The sequence below is a fragment of the Pongo abelii genome, chromosome 4 (genome assembly GCF_028885655.2).
Source record: "Pongo abelii isolate AG06213 chromosome 4, NHGRI_mPonAbe1-v2.0_pri, whole genome shotgun sequence".
Lineage (NCBI taxonomy): Eukaryota > Metazoa > Chordata > Mammalia > Primates > Hominidae > Pongo > Pongo abelii.
The window spans coordinates 160,595,154-160,603,523 of record NC_071989.2 but is presented as its reverse complement, the minus strand read 5'-3'; the positions used below and the strand labels follow the sequence as shown (position 1 = coordinate 160,603,523).

The window sequence follows — 8,370 nt, the reverse complement described above, 5'->3', positions numbered from 1 at the left end:
GTGTGAATCATACCATCTTCAGAGATGGCTATGATAAATTCCACTTATATGAATTGAAAAAAATTATTCTTCTTCCATGACATGCAGGGATCATTAATCTTCCTCATTTTAGATGCCTGCCTCTCATATTTTACGGTGGCATTGGATTAACAGTCTTTTGAAAAACCCACTCCAAATTGTTTTTAAAAATAAGTGGACACCAAATATTATCCCCTCCCAACATAAAACAGCAAATAATTTTTGTTTTATTACAGTTCATAGGAATTGCTGGTTTGACTAATCTGTTGGCTGGTTTATTAAATGAATGACACCTCCCCTCAAATAGTAAGTTTCTGTATTTCAGCCTCTTTTCAGGTCTTTCTCTTGAGATGAAGAAAAGGCATGCCCCCTTATCTGAGATACCCAATGCTAAAGCTTCCAATCTCCAGTTCAAATAATTATTTTGTAGGCCACAGAGTCCTGACGACAGATCAGAATGCAAATAGTCAGAGAGTCAGACAGAATGAAAAAGTACAATAATCCAGGGCCTTATGAAACGTATCAAAATGTGGCTACTTTATGGGGGAAAGGGCAGGAGGTATTCTATTTATAATATGAGATCCTTTATCCCCTGCATATTTAATAGAACTACAAATGTATGGAGGTTGGGTACTTTGTAACATTTGTATGCAAATTGATTCTCTGTTTGGTTTACAGGAGACAGAACTGAACCAGAGAGATTAAAGAGCAAATTAATAGAACCAAGCACATCTTTCTCCCCACACACACTCTATCTTTTTTCCTTGATGAGCAGTATACAATGCTTGATTTTCCTCTCCAGACATTGTCTTTCACAAAAGGGAGACTCAGTCTAAAAGGTCTGGATTGTAGTCATTTTGATAAGGTTATGAATCCACTGTGTTAATTCTTCAACTAAGCTGGTGGTGGCCTATCAGAAAACATCATTCTACATCTCTTTCCCCTACATGTGTGAATGCACACATGAGCTACAATCGATGTGGGATATAATTCTCCACGTTTATAAGGAAAGAAGAATTATAATTGTGGAGAGCTGGAAGTGTGGGTGGCACCACTGCACTTTCAAAATATAGGAACGGCTACTTCATTAGAGGAGTAAATGTTGATTTTTGAAACACAATACAGAAAATAATTGAACCCAGGAAATTCAGCAATTTTTCAGAGAGATTTAAAAAAGGTCACAAGGAAGTAAAGTGAGTAGATTGTATTTGTTCAATTGGTATTTTCATTTCTAAGTCACTCATTTTTAAAATTCCAGGTGAAAATACAGAAGCATTATAATGTGAGGACTTATTAGAATGTATTTGGGGGTAGATGGAGGCTGGCAGCTCTCTAGCAGGTTCCATGTGAATAACCCCTTCTTTCCCAGGGGATGGGTGCTGTGTTGGAATGGCCAATCCAATCATCTCAGTCACCCAGGTACTCCTTAGAATAAATGAAACCAGCTTGTTGGAGAAATCGGGGGCTAGGAAAGGCTCTCAATAACAGACGTGCTGCATCAGCACATAACCAGCGAAATGGCAATAACAACAGCAAAACAAACAAACAAAAACAAAAATCGAGTGAATGAGGCAGAAATCCCATATGGTACCAACACAGAGGAGGAACTGGGTCTTAGAAAGGGAGACATGGGGTCCTGGAAGACAAAAAGCATTGCATGCTTGTCTTCATAAGTAAGATCAGGTGATTTGGCTAACGTTCCTGATTTGATATTTTGAAAACCTATGGTTCTAAAATTCAGTAAGTGGCATTCTGAGAGTCAATAACCTAAATGTTTTCCCTTATTTTCAATTGAGAATGGGGCCCTGTAGCCAGACTGGTCAAAAATAATAGGCAAATTTTTTTAATGGTAGAAGCACGTTTCTTTCAAATGTCCTTTCAAACCAAAGTGAACTCGGCTTTGATCCCCAGAGCCCTTACAGAGGCTTATGGCTGGGACAGGCCCAGTATGACCCCAAAATTCTCTTGCCTTCTGAGCAACTCAAACAGACACATGTTTCTCAAGCTCTGTGCTATTGACACTTTTAACTGGATAATTCTTTGTTATGGAAGTTGTCTTGGGCATTGTGGGATGTTTAGCAGCATCCCTGGTGCTAGTAGCACTACCTCCCTGAGTCATGACCATCAAAAAATGTCTCCAGACTTTGCCAAATATACATCCTGGGCAAAGGGGAGACAAAATTGTCCAAGGTTTCAAACTACATTACAGAATGACCAAATTTTTAATCAGCTGCTCCAATGTAGTAATTATAATGAGGAGGAAAGTCTAGCTTCCTTGAGAAAATCCCCCTCATGAAATATACAAAGCACCCTGATAAAAACAAAAACAGACCTAGCATGTACTTGAGAAGGGAATAAAGGCAGGGAGATAAATCAGATCTAATCTCTGGGTGGTTTTCCCAAAAGATGATCAGCTTTTCTTTAATGCGCTACTTCCCTCTTCCATCCCAGTAGATGCTTCCTTGCACTGGATTTTGTACTGAATATGCCACTCAACTGCTAACAAAGGTCATCAAAACCTTGAAGGGAAGATGTTTCTATCCACATTAGGATCAAAAGGAAAATGACAAATACATTGTTTCGTATCTCAGTCCTAAAGAAAAAACCTACCCAGTTGAAAGGTGAATGGGCTTTTCCTTGAGGTGGCCCCTGTGGCTTCTCCATCTCCAGGCTTGTCAAGAAGGGCAGATGACTGTCTTGATTTTTCCCTTCTGGAAGGACAGCTGTACTCTACCTTGAATCTTACCTGCTGCATTTTGGCACTGCAGAACATGTCTAGGAGTTTCTGACATGGCCCAAGGACTTTTCCCCAAGGAATGAAGTCCCTCGGGCAAGTTTGTATTAGCATCAAACTAAGTATTTGATTAATTAATAATACTTAATATTAAGTATCTTATATTAAGTATTCTTACTGTAAATAACAAAAAGGGAGTCTACTCCCTTTTTGGGCTTAGGAACCTTAAAAAAGAGAAAAGAAAATGTTGTGATTTTGCTCCTGAAGGACAGGTTGGACAGGGACCCTAGGCTGGTAAATGGAGTTATGAATCAGCACATGACTTCTGCATATTTGCCAAATTGGTAATGACCTAAGCAGAGGATATTTAGGAAATTGTTTTCTTTAGATTGCCTTATGAAAGAGGTTACGGCCATGTGGTGCAGTGGGAAGAGAAGTTGGGCTATAATTTGAGAACTCCTGCCTCTAGAGTCAGCTCTGCTTCCATCCCATAGCATGGGCATAACAAGTCTCTTCCTCTAATGGGGACTCAATTTTCTTACCAATCAACTCAAATGACTGAATCTGACACTTCTGCATTCTCTCCAACCCCTGATAAGATCTTTGTCAAAGGCAGGGGCCCATACCCACAAAGGTTCAGGATGAATTGACCAGTGGTGATGCTGCCTTCATTTCTTCACCAGGAACTTGTTTATCATGAGCTTATGTGTCCAGTCTAAAACTAAGCACTCTGCAGGCAAGATGCCACAGTCCCTGTCCTTGCGGAAAGGGGAGACACTGCTCCCTTTAAAGGTACATTAAAATCCTTTTTTCCTTCTTCAGAGGACCCACAGAGCTCCCCTCCAGGCAGCCTGTTCGCGCGTCCTGCGACAGCATCACATTTATGTGGGTGTCATTAACTTTATTTCCTTCATCAGCTGGCAGAAGCCAGCATGATTTTTAAGATGGATGGCACAGTCTCCCTGCCTGGCCATCTTGAAACTATTCTGCAGGTTTGCGTTAAACAAAGAGGCTTTGGCCTAAAGGGAAGGAGACCTAGGATCCGGAATTTAGCTAGTGGCATGACCTTGAGAGGGTTCTGGCTCTCAGAACCTTGAGAGCTTTCTGGCCCTCAGTTTCCTCAGCTGTAAAATGAAGAGATTTGGCCAATCACATTCTAAAATCATTTTTAGCTGTGCCAGTTTAGGATATCTTCTCCCGATCTCTTCCAGTGATAGCACAGCTTTGGTTACAGCTATTGCAGTGTATTTCAATTATTATAAGAAATAGCCACATCGAGGTAAAGTCGGGCTCAAAGGTCTGAAAGAATTGAGGACCTCACTAAGCAATTCAGTTTTTGGAGAGTTATCCCGACCCGGACATGATTATTGACAGATCCTATACATATGTCAGTTTCTGCAGGAAATGTTTATTATGATGAGAAAACATGATGCCTGATCACTATACTCACAGATCTGAAAAACGGTGTGAGAAAGAGAGACCAAACATTTCTGTACTTTTTATCAATGATTCTGTTTGGCTCTTTTTTCCCTCATAAAGCCTATGTTTTTGTTATTTGTTTTTTCAAAAAAAATTGTTTACCAGATACCATTCATCATTAACATATTTTTCCCATCTTTATTAATCAAAGGCACATGTAACCGCCAGAAATACTAAATACCATGGGATAAGCAATGTCGCCACACTGAGCTGACCTAAGAAAAAACAAAAGTAAACATATGCGATTCTTTTTAGTTAATCCAGAGAGTCTTGTCAGAAGTAAATATGCAATTTGTTAGAGCCTTTGAAATGTTTAAAATGCACTCTGAGTCCTCATTACTATTTCGTGAATCTCCTATGTACCCAGGGACTCCATACTGGGAAACATTAGATTTGATTTATTCTATATAGCTCCAAGAGAAGAATCAGAGTAAATTCATAGATTTTTTTAATGCACACATACAAATTTGGACTCAATATAAATCAGAACTTTCTGGTAGCTCTTTCAAATGATACTGTGGGCTGCCTCAGTGGTAGTGATGGTGTCTGTCAGTGGAAGTGTGCAAGCAGAGACTGGACGTCCACCTCCCAGGAAAGACATAGAAGGAATTCAAGCTTCTTTTGCAAATTGAGATTTGTAATTTGTTGCAGAAGAGTGAATGAAATGCAAGTCAGAGACAATCCTTCGCAATTCTATATTCCCTCCTTTTCTGATTCCCAAATTGCTATCTAACCTTTGTAAGCTCTTCGAATCATGACATGAATACCCACTAACTGGGATCTTTTTCTTCTTAGAAATGGATTGGATAATTAATAAATTGGACAATGAACATACAAACACCATGCAACATAGAATTATTAAAGGGAAATCACCTTGGTTATGTAAAAGCCTGGTTTTAAGAAATGAGAAGGGCCTCAGAATGAGCCAGAAAAAAACTACCAGAAAATGCACTTGTCCACGGACAAGGCCACAGGCACCGATGGTGTTCACAGGACTGACGGCCTCTCAGCCTTGAACTCCAGCTGTCTCCCTGAACCAACTCCCTGTAAAGCCTAACACACAAAATGAAAACACTATACAGCCAGCCAGCAAATTCATTCAGAAAGCACATTAGAAGGGAACAATGCCCAGAGATGCTGGGGAGAGGGGCTTATCCACACAGTGCCTATGCTTTGTAATGCAAGCTCTTATGAGGGGTACTGATGCCCCAAAGCTTTTGAAACTCCTTACAAAGGATCCCTTTGTGATTTTCTGAAGTTGATATTGTCCAAGTCTCCTGAGGCTAATTCAATGCAATTAGATTACCACTCTCTGCCTTTGAATTGGGCTGTTTTTCAGTGTCCGTTGCTAAATTAGTTTACCGTCTTAACACGGAGCTGCCGACAATCATTAATCCCAGCCGTGAAATGGGCAGCAGCCCTGGGCAGCATGCTCTCTTGCCTCATATTCTGGGCAACCCACAGGCACATGGAGAACAAGCCTCTGCTCCCTTTCTCACAAGTACATTCCCAACTCTTCCACCTGTTCACCCCCAGAGAATTGCACTTTCCTTCAGAGCGTCTTGAGTATCAACAGAATCATGGAATCTTGGGGTAGGAAGGACTCTTAGCTCTAGAATTCAATGGCTGTCAAAGTCAGCTGTGAGGGGCTTGTCAAAAAGACAGATTCCCAAACATTTGTTAAGAGGACAGATCTTGTATTAAGTATTCTTACTGCAAATAACAACAATAATAATAACAAATATATAAAAGAGCAAGAGAAAACTTTTGGGGGTGATTGATAGTTTATGGCATAGATTATGGTGATGGTTTCATGAGTATATACTTGTCTCTAAACTCATCAAGTCCTAAATATGTACAGCTTTTGTACATCAATCACACCTCAATAAAGTGGTTTTAAAAATTAAATAAAATAAAATACAGATTATCAAAATCATATCAAAAAAACTGAAACAGAATCTCTCAGAATGGGGACCCAGAAACCCATAATGTCAACAAGAGTCTCTAATTCAGTGCTTTTCAAACTTCAGTGTCCAGGATCACCGGAGGATCTGCTAAGATGCAGATTCTGACTCAGGAGGTCTGGGATAAGCCTGAGCATCTGCATTTCCAAAGCGCGCCCAGAAGATTGATGCTGTTGGTTCCTTGGAACAAAGGTTTGCATAGCAAGGCTCTAGATCATTCTGACTGAGAACCCCTGACATAGATCAACCCTTTTATTTTGCAGATGTACAGGGGATAAATAACTACCTCAAGTTTACAGAGTGGGTGACAGAGCTCTCAAAGCCATACATAATCCCCAAACTTACTCCCCTACACATCATCTCTAGAGTCCAGACACCCTAACTTTGCCACCGCACTTTCTTTCCTTCAATCCTCTCACACTCTGTCCTTTCTCATAAACACAAACACACTCACCCTTCCAGAGGGTTCTTCAGGGAGCTATCCCTATCCCCAAACTGTTGGCCTGGTCTCTGAAGTCCTGGTGCACCAAAAGCTCTCATTCACACAGCTGGGAACTCTATGTGACACTAGATAAAGAGAAGGGGCACCCGGGCAATGAGTTTTAAATCCTGGCCCTGGGACACAGCAATGAGAGTCTGTCAGGATTGATAAAGGAGGTGAATCAAGATGGTCAGAAGGAGAGGGTATGTGGTTTCTTTCTCCAAAGACAGTCTCACTTACCAGTCTTCCTGTGTACGTTGTACTCTCAACTTTGCATAGCTAGAGGCTTGCTTAAGCCTCCCAGATGTTCAGAGACCACTGCCACATTCTACCACCTGTCTGACCTCAGGACCATGATCTTCCTTTTTCTCTATCCCTTTAACCTGTCAGCCTTTCTGCAAATCATGCCAGTATTTTATACACCAAATAGAGTAACTACTATGATCTTCAGCCTTTTGAGAGCTTCGTGTTTATTGCTGTGTACTCAGTTCTGCAACATTTGCCAGCTCCAGAGGAATGCGGCAAGGCTGCTGCAACCCTGGCTGCCAGGCAGATTTGCAGTACTGTCTTATAAAAAGCACTTCACAGGTTATAGCATGTTTTATATCCATGATCTCATATAAGCTGCCCAATCACCTTAAAAATTAGATACAAGACAATGGTTAGTATCCCCATTTTAGAGCTGAGAAAACTGAGGCTTAAAGAAAAAAAGGTGATTTGCCTTTTGGTAACAGCAGGTAACCATGCTGTTATTCTCAGAGTAAAACCAGGATTCAAATACAGATCCCATGCTCCTCCCTCACCATACTGAAACATAGAGATAGACAGATAGATAGAGATATATTTATGAAGCCCCTTTGAGCTGGTACAGCTGTCAGTCTAATAACCCTCCCCCTCTACCTTGGATAAAAGGGTGGAAAGAAGCCTAGAAAAAAAGAGCTGGAAATTTTTCATTGGCCTTTGGTTTGACAGAGCCTTGTTCTTCCTTCTCTTGGCCAGATAGGCATTTATTTCTCTGTCCTTGATCATGTTTAACTGCACAATGTCTGCATACATTACCTTTTTAAGAAATTATAATACTACACCAAAGCCTGAGATCCCCTTTGATAATGACCTCTAGGTCCCTTCCAACTGTTATCCTTTTCGATAATTTTTTATTCATATATATATATGTATTATATATACATTACATACACATGTGTATATAACCATTGAAATATACAATCATTTCATGGAATCATATTTTCTATATAATTTATAATTTGTTTTGTTCACATATTAACATGTCTTGGGAAGCCTTACCTGTTGAAGCATTCTACTTCATTCTTTTAACCACTGCAGAGCATTTTATGTTATGGATGTCCCATTGTTTTCTAGCCATCCCCTATTGATGACCACTTATACTTTTTCTAATTTTCCCACTGCAATCAGTGCTGCAATAATTACAGTGTACCTACAACTTTATGAAAACATCAGGTATTTCTCCAAGTAGATAATAAGAACTAGGAATGAAATTGCTGGGGTACAGAAAAAAATGCATCTTATATGTTGATATATAACTGCAAACAGATATTCCTTTCTTCCTCAGCCTTCTCTTCTGCCTTCCCTCAGGATGCCCCATCTCAGCCCCAACTGCAACAACTCATTAAAAATAATCATTAGCATTTATTGAGTGCTTACTGAATGCTAGATAC

General features: G+C 40.1%; 1 protein-coding gene across 2 annotated transcripts in view; it reads left to right on the top strand.

Moving 5' to 3' along the window:
* The window catches only part of GLRA1 (glycine receptor alpha 1), a 108,804-nt gene that overhangs the window by 1,833 nt on the left and 98,601 nt on the right, over positions 1–8,370 (top strand). The window lies entirely within an intron of this gene.